Source organism: Puma concolor, chromosome D4, assembly GCF_028749965.1.
Source record: "Puma concolor isolate L17-30 chromosome D4, mPumCon1.1.hap2, whole genome shotgun sequence".
NCBI classification, from domain to species: domain Eukaryota; kingdom Metazoa; phylum Chordata; class Mammalia; order Carnivora; family Felidae; genus Puma; species Puma concolor.
This window is the reverse complement of record NC_141679.1, coordinates 92,694,931-92,708,984: the sequence shown is the minus strand read 5'-3', so window position 1 is coordinate 92,708,984 and position 14,054 is coordinate 92,694,931. Positions and strand designations below refer to the sequence as shown.

General features: G+C 62.7%; 1 non-coding gene across 1 annotated transcript; it reads left to right on the top strand.

Moving 5' to 3' along the window:
- The first annotated feature begins 12,736 nt into the window (after positions 1 to 12,736).
- LOC112861167 (U6atac minor spliceosomal RNA) lies at positions 12,737 to 12,862 on the top strand. The gene has a single exon (XR_003223632.1). It is a non-coding gene; the product is annotated as a U6atac minor spliceosomal RNA (small nuclear RNA).
- Positions 12,863 to 14,054: the final 1,192 nt, after the last annotated feature.

Genomic DNA, 14,054 nt, shown 5'->3' with positions numbered 1-14,054 from the left:
AATTCAGCCCTCTCTCGTCCGCCATCGCCATTGATTGAGTACCTACTGTATACCAGCACTGACCCTCATTATCTGGTTCTATCCCTGCAATCATGACCCTTAAATGGGCGCTTCTTCCCCATCCCGTGGCCGTGAGACGGACCACACCTGAGCCACAAACAGGTGTCTCAGCCGTCCCTGCAGTCGGAGACCAGGCAGGAGCAGGAGAAGGGTCCCAGTCCTGCAGAGGCCTCTCACTCGCCAGGCCTCAGTTTTCCCATCTGCAAATGGGTCTGAAGAGAGACCTCAGCCATAGCCCCACCCAGGGCATCGTGCTGGGAAAACTGTTGGCCGAGCAGGTCTTGTCCGGAACAACTGTGATCTCCGACCAACTGGATGGAAGGCACTGGAAAGAGCCCAGGGATCCCCCCCCCCGCCGCCGCTGGCCTCTGGGGAGCCCCCGGGTGTGGGATGGGGGGGAGCATCGTCTTGGACACCCTGGGATCCTGTCTTCCCTGCACTGCCACGTGCTGGAGCCCTCTCGCTGCGTCCCGTCCAGCGGGCTCTCCCGCAACGCCCGGACAGCCAGGAGCTCAGGGCAGGGGACTCGGCACTGCTCTGGACTGGAAAGGAAATGGATCTTTTAAAGACAGTCAAGCCTTTTTTTTTTTTTTTTTTTTTTTTTTTACCGTCAATTGGGTGAGTCTTGCCCCATTTCCTACACACGCTTGCGCACACACGCTCACATACCTTGGATTTCCCAACAAACAAACAAAGCGTGATCTCTGTTACTGCACAGAATGTTCTGTCTAGCTTGACGAGAGCCAAAAGGGATGACCCCAAGCCATCCCACCACGAGATGCATTTCCAGGAAGAGGCCGATGGCACGCGTGCGTGACCCCCACCAGAGAGCCCCTGTGGCGAGAGCCGCCCTGCAGCCCACCTCGGCCGCCTGGTGGCCGCACCCTCCCCAGGCTGCCCCCCCCACACCCCCAGCCTCGCCCTACAATCAACAGACACCAAGACCCCCCGACCAAGGACAGCAACTGGGCTGCATAGAAAAAAGAGTGAAACGTTCCGCGAAAAAAGCAAATCAGAAAGCTAACGGACCAACGACAGATTCGGAAAAATATGTGTAACATACACGGCTGACAAAGATGTTATGTAATTCACATATAAAGGGTTCCTTGCAAACTGTTGAACTTCACAAAATTCAAAGCTTGAAGGAGCAGTGACATCTCTTCGCCTGTGCCGAATTGGCAGTCTTTTTTTTTTTTTGCTCACACCTAAAATTAACGAGACAGAGGGAAAAGGCACGCGGGGTCCCTCCCTATCGTCCCTGGCAATTTTCACACGCACGCAAAGTCGCACACGGCATGCCCTCTGACCCACGGCCTCCCGTCTTGCTTTGTCCATCAGGGACGTGGGCAAGGATGTTCGTCTGAACGCTGCGGTTTGTTTCAGCAAAAAAAGAGTCCAAACGGTTCGTGGGGGACTTGGGGTAAATTAACTGCTGAGTGTTTATACAACGCGACGCCTCGCGGGCATTTAAAGTCCTGTGGCAGAAGGACCCCCCCCCCCACGCTGGGATCTCACAGGAAAAGGGACACGAGGGGCAGCAGTAAGGCGTGATGCCGGCGAGGCTTACGTGGACACACGTGCACACACACGCACACACTTGTGCACACGCACGCAGACGAACACGCAGGAAAACAGTGCAAAGATGTGCCCCCCAGTGCCGACCCCGTACAGCTGGGTCTGCGGCTGGTGGAACTGGTCCCTGCCCTTTCGCTTCCCCGTCCCTTCTGTTCTGTGTTGGATGAGTCCGTTGGATTTTTTTCGTGACAACAAAGTACGAGAACTTACCACTCCTCCAGAGCCCTGCATGGAGCCCGGAAAGGGGCCCTCGAAGGGCGCGGGAGGATGTGTCTACACCAGCTGCACTCCGTCCCCGGCCTCTTCCCTGTGAAGGGTGGCGACGCCTGACCCAGCCGCTCCGGGGTCTCTGAGGACCCAGCCAGACCGGAGCCGTGACCCGGCCCCCGGTTACGGCAGCAGCCCCCGAAACCACCTGCCGGCCTCTCTCACCAGGGGTGCTGGGACTCAGCCCTCAGTACCCACGGCCGGAACCCCACCCGCCACCCTGTGGGAGCACCCGTCTGGGAGCCCCTGCACAGAGAGGGGCTCACCCCCAGTGCCGCCGGGGCAGGCCACATGACTCTCCAGTGACCCCCCCCCAAGGGGGAGAGGCCTCACACAGAGAGCTGGGTACTGAGGCGGGAGCCGAGCCCCTGCCCGTGGGGAGCCCACTCCCCCAACTTAGCAGGCCCAGAGTGGGCATGGAGCCGCTTTGTCCCCCCCCCCCCCGAGGTGGGACAGTGCGGCACAGACAGCGATGCGGGGTCCTCGGCCCGTAGAAGGAACAGGAGGCCTGGCCTGGAAGAAGCACTCACAGGCCGAGGACGGGAGGGGCAGCCCTCGGGGACCGAGAAGGGGCAGCGGTACCGGCCGGGAGGGGTCCTGCAGCCCACGGGGAGGAAGGAGGAGGAGGAGGAGCAGCAGGGGTGACGGTGTGCAGGGCGGTGACGGCCCGGCTGGAGAACTGGGGTCTGCACGCTGGCTGCGGTCACGTGGAGGCCACGGGTGACTCAGGAGGCGGAGCCCAGCTCGAGTGGAGGGGTTCACGGGCGAACGGCTCGGGGAGCAGGCAGGGCCCCTCCCAGTAGCTCCGGCCTCGCTCATGCACACCTGCAGCCTGACGCAGTCAGCGACTGGGGCCGCCGCCCCCAAGACCCGGGCCTGGAAGGAGGGCAGCTAGCAAACGAACCAGAATCCCAAGGCCGCAGGGCCAAGCGTGAGGGTGCTGAAGCCCAGCCGAGCAGAGGCCTGTGGAGGTGGGGGGGACGGGCAGCCTGCGGGGAGCCTGGGGAGGCACCGAGTTGGGGGGGGGCACCCTGAGGGGAGCCGCAGCCTGTCCGCTCAGGTGACATCAGAACCTCCTGTGCCCTCTCGGCCCTGGGCACAGAGCCTGCCCACCTGGGCCACACCCGGGCTCCTGGTCAGGCCTCCCTCTCTGCACCTGCCGCCTGGAGACCCTCTCCTTCTCCCTGCCTGCTGTCCCCCACCCTTGCTTGTGAACTTGGCTGGAGCCCCGCCCCCCTCCCCGGGGGTCAGGAGCACAGCAGACCTGGAGACCCTGAACACCTCCAGCGGCAGGTGCGAGACCGTGCAAACTATGAGCCGCAGGTGTGGGCCACCTGGAAGGGAACGGAGCAGGGCTGAGGGCGTCCCGGGAGAGAAGGTGCTGGAGGGGTGCACCAGCGTTTGCAGGCAGAGGGAGACGCTAAGGAGAAGGGAGAGGGGTGTGTGGACGAGGTAAGGTGGGGGGGGGCCTCCGCATCTCGTTCCGGGCCTGAGGGAAAGGTTGATCGTGAACCCAGATCCCCGGGGTCTATGAGCCCCTGGATCGGTGCGCATACAGAGTGGCATTTTTCCGGAGAGGGGACAGGCTTCTATCAGAGCCTGAAAGACCCATGGCCCCTCCCAGGCCGGAATCTTCCCGTTTGACAGATTCAGGAGCAACTTCTCCAGGGTCGCGAAGGGGCTGGTGACAGATCAGGGCCAAAACCCGGTCCTGCTGCTTCACTGGGGCCGTGAGATGAGGTCATCCAAATGAGGGTGGCCCTACACCCAGTGACAAGTGTCCTGATAAGAGACAGACGAGGAGAGGCCCTGTGAAGACGGTGCAGACTACAGGGTGTGGCCACAGCCCAGGGGCTGGGGCACCAGACACGAGAGGCAGGAAGGACCCTCCCCCAGAGCCCCCAGGGGAAACGCAGCCCTTGACCCCTGGACGTGGGGCTTGTGGCCTCCAGAACTGGGGAGGACACATTCCTGTTGTCAGTCTCCAAGCCCGTAGTCCTTTGTTCCGGCAGCTGCAGGAACATCATTCGGAGGCCAAGCAGGGGTCCAGCCACATGGGAGGGCACCAGCCCCGTGCCGCCCGGGACTAAGGGCCCCAGAAGAACGGGACAGGGCCCCTTCCGGCCCGATTTCGGGTCCCCGCCACCCCCCAGCACCAGCCCACACCTGGCTAGCGGGAGCTCCCGGGACCGCGTCGTCTGCAGCACGCCCAGGCGCCCAGAGCGGTTCCGCTCCCTCACGCGGGCAGCAGGCCGGGCGTGGACCCTGCAGGGAGCTGGGGACGTGATCAGGCCCAGGCTCGGCAGGACCGGAAATAGCAGAGGCTGCTGGGGCACAGGGACACCAGGGTCACGGGGTCAGGGGAACCGAGGATGAGCCGGGCCAGGCCTCCTCCCGGGGCCGCCCCCTCCTGCCCCACCGCGAGACCTCCCCAGGCGGGCCTGCCTCTGGGGCTGTGCCCTCTGTGTCCACTAGAAGTCCAGATCGGGGCCCTGGGCACATGACCCGAAAGATACCCCCAAGCCGATCCTACTCTGTGCTTGCCGCCTGGTCTGCCGTGGGTGGGAGCACACCCCCTGCGTCCCCTGTGTGGATGGGAGCACACCCCCTGCGTGGACGGGAGCACAGCCCCTGTGTTGTGGCTCGGGGAGGCCCAAGCCGGCACAGAGCCAGCCCTGAGAGGGCACGCCGCCCCCCACGACAGTCTCAGTGGAGGTGGGGCAGAAGGCCACCCCAGTGACCCCCCCGCCTCCCTCCCAGGGGCGCCCTGGGCAGACGCCTCCTCCGTAGCCGTCCCCAGGGCTCCCTTGGAGCCCGGCACAGTGACAGTCCATGCCTGGACCAGGCACAGTCAGCGTGCATATCTGGAACCGAGTCCCAGCATATGCTGCCCTCCTCGCCTCCTCCACAGCGGCATTGCCTGCATCTGGGGCAGCTGGAGAGGGCTCTGGGCTGACCGCCTCCCCCAAGGAGCGCACGGGCAGAGCACACCCCAGCCCCCTGAAGTGCCACACCCAGGCACGGGTGCCACACAAGAGCGACGGGCAGGGCAGGGGCTGCTGGAAGCCTGGAGGGGCATCAGGGTGGGGAGGCAGCCAGCCCCAGACGAGCTGGACAGCACAGTGATTCACTGGGCTGCCTCCTCCACGCTGCCCACCTTTGCCCTGTGGCATCTGATCCTGTCATCTGCCCCTACCCCTGCTCACCTGTGCAGCCTCCCAGACGCCCCCCCCCCCCCCCCCGCCCAACCTGGCCCCCGGCTCCTGGCCTCTGGGCCTTCCTGTGCTTCCCTCCTCCTTCCAGTCATGGGGCGGGTGCTAATTTTTCCCACCCCGGGGCCTTTGCACAGGCTGGGTCTTCTTCCCAGAGCCCTCCTCGCTCTCCCCGGACAAACTCACCCTGCAGGCCCTGTTCTTTCCTGCCCCCCTGCCGACGAGTTCCCTTGGCTCCTGGAACGCACGGATCCAAGCCAGGAATCATTTGTTCACTGCTGGCTTTCCTCCCAGAGGGTGGGCCATGAGCCTTTGGGGGACGGTCTTCTTGCCGGGGGAAAGATGCCGAGCAAGGCACACAGTAGGGTCTTTAGCAAGTAAGAGTCCCCCGGAAGAAGAGCGTGAACAACTAGCACTTAGCGTGTCCCCCCAGCAGCCCTGGCAGGTGGGCCTTGTTTCTCTCCCCGCTTCAAGGTTGAGACGAAGGTGAAGGGAGGAAGGGACTCGCCCCAGGGCCCTGCAGCTCATTCACAGCAGGACATTCTGGACAGCCTGACCACAGCAGCTTACAGCAGCTTGTAGGCCACCAGGCCTGCCCTTACCCTGCCCCCCGCCCCCTCCGGTGGGTGGGCCATACCCCAGTTTGGCAACCACTGGGTGAGCAGAGGGGAGCAGACTTCTTGCATGCGGGACTTCTCAGAGCCTTAGCTGCTCTGCACGCTGGCTCCCCCCCGCCCTGCCCAGGAGGGAACTGTGAGCAGAATTTCCCAGACGTGTTTGGCCATGGGTGGCACTGTGGTGGGCGAGGGGCTGTGGCTTCTGAGGGAAATCTCCGTCTCTGCCGGAGGGTGGGTCTAGCCTGGGCAGTTACCCAGTGCTATCTTCAAATCCCTGTCTGGTCCCTTCTAGCTGGGGGTCCTCTCTGAACCTCGGCTTTCTCCTCTGTCACATGCAGAAAAGAGAGCCCAGGTCCCGGGGGCAGACGTACTCTTGGAAGCACCTGGCTCCTGCAGGGCCCTGGAGGGTGGACAGAGGCAGCTTTGATGGGCCTGACTGAGAGGGAGCCGATAGCCGGGTGGGGATGGGGGGGTCCGAGAGCCAGGTGCCTGCAACGGCATTTTTTACACTAAACCCTTTCCAGTGCTTTTCTGAGGATGGGTTTTGCTGTCCTATGCGAAGGATTTGTAAACCCTTCATCACGAGCCCCCCACCATCCCTGCCAAGCCGGGCCCACCAGGGCCAAGAACCAGGAGAGGCTGTGTCCCCTCCCAGGTCCTGGGCCCACGGTGCTGGGAATACCCGGTCCCTCCTCCAGCACGAGTTTCTCTGGGTTCCAGTGGGAGGGACCAGAACCCGCAGCCTTTCCGGAACATCCAGGGGACCATGGTGGGATTTACCCACCGTGTGGCCTGCAGTGGCCCTGGCGTCTCACCTATGCGTGCCGGGCAGCCCGGCTGTGTGCGGACAAGGCGAGGGAACAGAGGCAGAGTTCCCAGCACAGCGCCAGGCTGGGCTGGGCGAGGTGTGAGACGTTCAGGGCCGCCACCCGCCGGCCACGCCGGCCCTTTCGGGCCTTAGTCACTCGTCTCCCCCTCCCGGAACCCCGAGGCCCGAGGCCCCAGAGGGGCGCCCACAGGTGTAGATAAAACTAGGCTGCGTATTGCCCCCGTCACACCCTCCCTATGTCTCCGGCCACAGGCAGGGCCCCCCCTCTGTCCCAGCCCGCGTCCGTCCACTTCCAGCAGAGAAGCGAAGCAGGGCCCCGTTGCCAGCTGCACCGGGGGCCTGCAGACAAAGCCGGACGGCGGGGAGGCCCTGAGCCAGCTCCTGGAGGGCCATGACCCTCCTTCCCTCCCCGGCCCTCTCGGGAGGCTGCAGGAGGCCAGTCCTGGGATATTTATATCCCAGAGGAAGGGCAGCCCCCGCACTGGGTCCACACAGAGCTTCCGGTCCACAGAGGCCACGGGGCCAGGGCAGAGCGCTCTGGAGGCCTCCCAGTCACGCAAGGAAGGCCTCGGGCCAAACGCCAGGCCTGGGAACGCTCCGTCCCCACCTCCCTCCCCACGTCCGGGGGTCAGCGGTCACTTTATTAATAGCAGCCCCCGAGGAGAGGCCTCACCCCTGGACGGTCATCGCCCTCCCTGCAGGCATGGCCGAGTGACCTGGGGCATCCCTGGGAGGGATCCAGGGAGCCCCTGGGAGTGCCGGCCAGGGGACGTCACCAGCGTGCCTGGAGGCTCCACAGAGGCGCCAGAGAGAAAAGAAAAGCGGGTTTCAAAGATCCCTGCCACTAACCGCAAGACATTAGTTCCGTCACACGGCTCTTGGGGGTAACAAGAAAGTGCACTGATGTTGTACTTTGGCAGGGGGATGTCCCCCTGTCCTCGGGATGAGAGGGAAGCGTGTCCGCACCACGAGGAACGTCCCCTTCTAAGACCCTCTGGGCCCATTAATACACAGAGAAAAATCTGGGGAGTTATGCACCAAAAGGCCCTATCTGCACCCCACCTCCCTCCCCTGCACGTCAAGCCCAGGTCTCCGCCCACCGTCAGCTGTCAGCTCGAGGCTATACCACTCTGCAACTTACAGGAAATAGGAAACTGATAATAATGCAAATCGTTCTGTAGAAATGCAAAAAAACGTGCCCATCGAATCGAATTTGTTGCTTGGTAAGGTTAGGGCCATTTGCTTGGTGTGGTTTTAAATGCACAAGCAATGAACATTGTAGAATACAGGGAAAATGGACTTCTGGGAAACTAAGGCCAGGAGAAGTGTCCAGGCTACGCCTGACGGGGCATTTCCGTGTCAGGCTCGTTCCAGGAACCCCACAAACCCGCCAGCCCACCGTGGCACCTGCCAGCCCCCGCCGGTGCCTCTGGGGGCTCAAGAGCCTGGAGTGCAGACCCCAACCGCCTGCCAACCTGGGGTACCACCTTCAGGCATCCTGTAAACAAACGCTCAGAGCCTCAGTTTCTCTACCTGGAAAATGGGACGGGAATGGCCAGCCTCTGCTGCGCCTTCCCTGAAGCCAAGCCCTGAGCTCTGGTCCCGCCGGTGCCCTGAGGCACCGGGCAGTTAGGTGACTTTTCCCAAGGCCACAGAGAGCCAGACTGTGCGCCAAGGAGGCGGGTCCAGCCACACGGGCCGCCTGGACCCTGAGAGGTGCAGCCCCGCCCCCTGGTGGGCACTTCTGGAATTGCCCGGCGAGGTGCCCCTCCACAGATGGCACAGTGCAGGACAGGGGCAGGAACCCTCTGCCTAAGCAGGCAGCCCACCAGCCACTCCTAGGCCAGCAGGTCAAGAGCCAGAGGACGGGGGGGAGGGGGCATCCACAGGCCCTTGGACTCAAAAGGTCCCCGGTCTGTTTGGTGGCCATTAGCAGTGGCCTTGAAGCTGACCCTCCAGGCCCCAGCGTTCACACCAAAAGGCTCATGACAGCCCCACTTGGGCCCTGAGTCACCAAGGCCTTCCGTTCCAGAAAGCAATGAGTCCTCAGGGCCTGTTGCTTTTCCTGGGAACGTCGCCACTCTCTCCTCCCGGTGGAGAACCTCCCAGGAACGGGCCTTTGGGGCCGGCTGGACAGTATGCAGAGGAGGTGAGCGGGGCAGGGGGCCGGGCTACCCGAGGGCCCCGCCACACAGCTCACAGGCGCGGTCAGCACGATGTGTCTCCAGGAGAAATTCCCTGAATCCAGATGTGGCTCTCATCCCACCACCGAGCCCTTCATTCTGCAGGATTGTGCTGGGGCGGTGGGTGTTTTCGCCGTGCCAGGCTCTCCCCTTCCTCGGGGGCCCAAGGACTCTCAGCCGTGGGAGCCAGCAGACCTGGCCACGCGGCTGGGTTTCTGGGGGGGGAGGGGGCGGAAGGGCCCCACGCAGGGGCCCCAGTGGCCACAGACTTGCCACCTGAGTCCTGATTCTTCCCTCCTCCAGATCTGATGCGGAGACTTCGTTGAGGCCGGGAAAATTCAAGTTCTCCAAAGCCACAGGGGCCTGGAGAGAAGAGTGTGGGAGGCAGGGCCGAAGCAGCGTTTCTGCTCCAAATAACGGCGACCCCTGCCTGAGGCCATCTGTCCCACCTTGCTGAGTCCTGACCGACTGGACGCGGCCTGGGTCTGCAGAGCCAATGGTCAAGGCCAAAGCACTGTGCCTGCACACCCGGTGTTTGCCCCCAGGAGGCACTCCGGGTGAGCCCTAGTGGGTCCGGATCAGCCCTGGGAACCTACCCCCCTCCTCCTCTTGCTGTCTGCGCCCCCTCCCTGGGCTCTCTTTTCTCCCTCCTGCGCAGACCTCCGTTCCACGGCCCATCCGCCGAAATACTGCGCCCCGGGCCCCGTTCTCACATTCCCACGACGCAGGCCCACCAGCCGGCCTTTCCTTCAAGGGGAAGGGAAGTCCTGCAGTTTGGGTTCACACACAATTCCCCACGTGAGCTTCTTCCCTTTTCTGCACAGGGACAGCTTGAGTGGTCACGTGGCGCACACTATAGGAAATGCTGCCTCATGGGCAAATGACAAAAGTCCCCTCCGCAGTCACCAGGGTCGCAGGACCTAGCAAATAAAACTGAGAGGCCGTCAGCTAGGTTTGAGCTGCAGGTGAACGGCAGAAACCTTTAGTATAAATATATCCCATCAAATGTTTGGGACATACCTACACAGTAACATTCCTGCTGACTGGGCATCCTGGATGCAACTCCACAGGGCACTCAGGGAAGGGTCTACACAGGCCGGGGCCTCACCAGGGCTGGAAGGGAACCCACACCCCCACCCACTGCCACCATCCAGGGGTCGGGGGCTGGGTCCTCACCCCAAACACTCTAGCGACAACCTGCTGGGCGCCCTCGGGCAAGTTGCCTACCCTCTCTCAGTGTCGGCGGGTGCAAAATGGACAGGCCAGCAAATGAGCTCGGCTTCTCTTACTTCTAGAACTTTCTCTGGGTGTGGCCTGATTTCACGCAGGAGCCGATAGGGACGGCCCCTGGGGATGGCCCAGTGAGTTCTGTTCCTGGTGAGCTCAGGGGGAATGAAGGGCGAATTGTCCCCGTAGGCGATGACTCCGTGCGTCCAAAACTGCCCAGACAGGAGGCACGTGGTCAACTCTTCCTCTGGCCCAGAGCAACCTGCCAGCCCAGGAGGGCTTTCCCCGCCAGGGTCTCGCTGCGTGGAGCTGAGGCGGGAACACGCCAGGACCAGAGCAGAAGGCATGGGCCTCGCAGCAGCGACACCGATGCTGATCACGCACCTATTCAACACACACTATGGGGTGCCCTCCAGTTCAACGGTGAAAGGGACAGGAGGCACCGTGTGGCCTCGGGTCCTGGAGGCCCTGGCAGCCGACACCCGGAGAAGCAGCCGCAGTAAATGCAGCCGAGCCCAGGTCCTGAGAGGGAGCTGCTGCCCCCTGGGTCCTTCCCGCCTGGTGCCCCCAACCTCGTGAAGACCCGATCCTACAGACCCTTCCCACACCTGTCACTATGGCTCTGTCCCCGGGGAGACACGGAGCCTCCCATCCTGCACCCAGAGCAGACAGCTGCTACGTTGGGGGAGCTGATATGCTTTGTGAATGCAGATTCCTCAGATTCAGACTCCGGGGGGGTGACCCCAGGTGGTTCCGATTCACCCTAAAACTCGCGAGGCCTGGCCCGGGGCTCCTGGGGGGCCAGCTGCGGCTCAGTTCCTAGCCCGAGGGGATCGGGAGCTCGAGAGCCCCAGGGACGGAGGCGGGCCCACGGGGCCTGGACATGGGCAGCAGGCATGACTGGGGCCCAGCTGCCCCTGACGGAGCCCCCCGTGTGCCCAGACCTGCGGTCCCGGCAGCCGGCCGTGGAGCACGAGAGCCGGGCACGAGCAGATGAGACCGAACAGACTCCCTACCGCAAAGCCAGTCCAAACGACCCAACCGCTTTGTCCTCTGCAGGTTCCGCTGTAAAAGAGGGGTGCGGACGGCCTGTTCCTCGTGCAAGCTGGGGAGTTGTGCCCAGGCCACACGGCTCGCCCTGACCAGGGCCCCTCCTTGCTCAGTGCCCGTGCCCTAGTCACGCCGGGCTCTTCTGTCCGGTAGGTGCTCTGCAGACGTGGGCAGAGTCCTCCCTCCCCCCCTCGGCTGGCTCTCCACCTGTAAGGATTCACCCCAACTTCTCATCGGAGTGCAAGGCGCAGCGAGGCTGGCCTCCAGCAGGCAGGGTCTGCCCCAGCAGCCCCCACCTCGCTTCATGGAGCGACCATCCACCCCTTCACAGCAGGTTTCCAGGATGAGGGCATAGAAGAAACTTAAGAACTGCCTTAACCAACAAACTAAGTTTTGTTTTTTTCTAATTAACAATAGGACATTTTCTGTTTTTTTTTTTAATTCAGAAACTCTTTTTTTTTTTTTTTTTTAATGTTTTGTGTATTTTTGACATTGAGAATGCGAGCTGGGGTGGGACTGAGAGTGAGGGGGACACAGGACCCAAAGTGGGCTCTGGGCTGAAAGCAGAGAGCTCCACGTGGGGCTCGAACTCATGAACCGTGAGATCATGACCTGAGGCGAAGTCAGACGCTTAACCGACTGAGCCACCCAGGCGCCCCACCATTAGACGTTTTCTAATTTCAAGTTTTTTAATGCAGTTTGAGAAACGGGTATCCAGATGAGCACATGAGAAACGCCATACAGCTGTTCACAGCCACCCAGAGTGGCCCCTGCAGGTCTGTGTTCCTTCCTGTGACACATACATATGCGCTGACACCCACACGTGCACGCGGGTGTCCATGCGTGTGGGAGCGCAGCATCACGTGCATGGTGAGCACACGTTATGCACACTGGTGCACGCGCACACGCGTGTACACCGTGCCACACGTGCACCCACACGTTCCACGCACGCACGAGTGCATCCGCCGCACACACGTGTACACAGCGCACACCGCCTCTCACACGTGCTTACTGCACACGTGCACGCGTACGCACACACGCCCTTCCACGGCACGCGCGCCCGGGGCTAGGGCCCTTCGGGAGAGAGAGGAGGGGAGCGTCGGGTTTAAATCTCCAAGCCCCTAGCGAGCAGCGGCCGGCTCCGGGCCTCGAACCTGAGACCCACGAACTGCGCGCAGCGCTCACGGAGCATGCGCGAAGTCGCGCAGAACGGACTCCGGGCATGCGCAGACCGCGCCCCGAGCGCCCCGCCCTCCCAACACCCACAGTTCCAAGCGCACGGCCGTGTCCGGAAGTCCGTGGAGCGGATCTTCGTTCCTCGTCCTCTGATTCGCTTCAAACCACTTCCATTTCCGCAGGAAGTGCCGAGTCTCTGGCCCACAGTCCGCGGGGCGCGTCGCTTAGGAAATGAGCGCCGGCCCTGTTTTGTTTCCGGGGGAATCTGGTTTTCTGGAGGACGCTCGGGACTTCCGCGCGTCCCTCCCAGCCTCTGATTGGCTGGTTTCATGAATATATTAGGGAAGGGGGAGGCAAGTTTTTCCACGCGCGGCAGCGCCTGTGGGGATTTGAGCGGCAAGGTGTGAACACTGGTGGCTCCGCGATGAGGGCAGGCGCCTCCGCCGGCGTGTCTGCGCGGGGCGCGCCGCGTCGAGTCGCCCTGAGCGAAAGGTGGCCTAGGCAGAGGCCTTTAAATGCCGCGCGGACAGGGGTAGAGTCGTGTTGTATGAAAGGAGAGAAGGTTAGCACTCCCCTTGACAAGGATGGAAGAGGCCCTCGGGCCTGACAACACGCATACGGTTAAGGCATTGCCACCTACTTCGTGGCATCTAACCAACGTTTTTTGGGGGAGACCTGGGGCGGGGGCTCCTCCGCAGGGTGCCGGGGCCGCAGCGCCCAAGACTTTGCTCTCCCCTAGCGTGTACTGTGCTCCCTGCGGCACCCCCGCCACCGTCCGCGGGTCGGTGTCGCCCAGTACCCCCCGCCCTAGGCCGTCCTGAGCCCCTGCCCGCCAACCTGCCGGCGGAGCGCTCCGTTATCAGGACAAGGGGTGTGACCCTGACTTAGGCCGCCTCGAAGCTTCGCGCCGCGTCGGCGCGCCTCTGGTCCACAGAGACCCGCACCTGCCCCGAGGGCCGTTACCCCGTTTGCCAGTCTTGAATCCCCCCGCACACTGATCTCGGCATCCTGGCTCCTGGGCAGGTGTGCCGAGCTCTCTGCACCGCCCGTGACGTCCCACCGCTTTCCTCGCCGAGGGAAGTAAGTAAATCCTTTGGCAAGTGTGCATTTCATTTGTAGGAGTCGAGCTGTTTCTATCCCCACCACAGGTCGGGCTGGGTGTGAAGCTTGGGGTCTCCTCCTGGGGTCTCAGCAGCCCCCCGCTGTACCTCTCTCCCTTGCGTGGGCCGTGACGCAGCAGTGGACGGCACCACGGGCCGGCCCTTCGGCGACGGTGCCCGCCTTCCCTCTGCAGAATCCGGTCCCGGGCCGCTGCGAGCCCTTCCTGAGCCCCCCCACCCGCAGTCACGCACGTGCGGGGCGAAGGCATCGCAGGACGTACCGCGACGTCGTGCACACGCTTTGGGAGAACTTAGATTCCCAGGGACGGAAATCCCCAGAAAGGCCACCTGAAGTGTAGAGAGGGCGTTCCCCCTTCATGTCCAGGGCACAAAGTGCTCTGTAAGCTCCACGGTGCAGGGCTCGCATAACGACCCAGGAACGTGTTTATCGACTTAAATAAAACCAACCCGACCCACAATTCCACTGCTAACACTGCAAAGAGGGGCGCCTGGGGGGCTCCGTCGGTTAAGCGTCTGATTTGGGCTCATGCTCTCACGGTTCATGGATTGGAGGCCCGCATCGGTCTCTGTGCTGACAGCTCAGAGCCTGGAGCCTGCTTCGGATTCAGTTCTGCTTTGGGTTCCCTCTCTCTCTGCCCCTCCCCCGCTCATGGGCGCGTGCATTCTCTCTCTCTCTCCCTCCCTCCCAAATAAATATTTTTTAAAGATGCAAACAGCACCATCCAGCTCGCATTACC